Genomic DNA, 1175 nt, shown 5'->3' with positions numbered 1-1175 from the left:
TTCGGGCATACCATCCCTTTACCGAATATGCACATCTCATCATATATAATAGGCAGATAAATTCTCACTTGATAGTGACCTCTTATGATCATAGGTACATTACATATTTTTTTTCCTGACTTTCCATATTGACCAAATGCACAATAATCATAGAACAGTCTTATTGCTTTACTCACATGTGCATCACATAACGACCTTGTGATTTAGTCTAAATCAAACTTAAATATAATCTCAAAATACATACCTGACCAACTTAACGCATTGAACGTATTTATTACCAATTGTTACTGTGAAGTTGTATAATCTTACGCTTTACTTGAATCTTCAGCAAAACCTTTAGTTCGGGGCTTACCTGGACAAAATCTCCACACGTAGTCATCGGGTCTTTAGAGCTCGGATATAGTACGAGCACGAAGCCTACGGACATTAATCAGTGATAATATTCTCGCATAAAGCTTGCGGGGTTTTAACCCGGATATAGTACTGACACAAATGCCCTTCGGGACTTATCACATTTATACACTTTCACATCCATCACGTTGGCCACTCGGCCCTATCACATATATACACTTTCACATTCATCACATTGGCCATTCGGCCTTATCACATATATACACTTTCACATTCATCACATCGGCCATTAGGCCTTATCACATATATACACTTTCACATTCATCACATCGGCCATTAGGCCTTATCACATATATACACTTTCACATTCATCACATCGGCTATTAGGCCTTATCACATATATACACTTTCACATTCATCACATCGGCCATTAGGCCTTATCACATATATATACACTTTCACATTCATCACATTGGCCATTCAGCCTTATCACATATATACACTTTCACATTCATCACATCGGCCATTAGGCCTTATCACATATATACACTTTCACATTTATTCAAATATACTTCACATACCACATATACTATCATGTACAGGCTTGGTCTTGGCCGAATCTACATCCATCACTTTCCAATGAATAATTCAATTTTACGCCATACTATCATTTCATATTCGAATACTCATAAACTTACAATATCACGATTTAGAATTCAAGTATGGGTTTAATCAATAGCTTATGAGCAACTAAAACAAGTTTTATCCATGTTTACAACAAAATCACATATTCACTACGAGCTGTTTTCCTGAGAAATGGTCAC

Source organism: Gossypium hirsutum, chromosome A03, assembly GCF_007990345.1.
Source record: "Gossypium hirsutum isolate 1008001.06 chromosome A03, Gossypium_hirsutum_v2.1, whole genome shotgun sequence".
NCBI classification, from domain to species: Eukaryota; Viridiplantae; Streptophyta; class Magnoliopsida; order Malvales; family Malvaceae; genus Gossypium; species Gossypium hirsutum.
The sequence above is the reverse complement of the archived record's forward strand: the minus strand, read 5'-3'. Positions refer to the sequence as shown.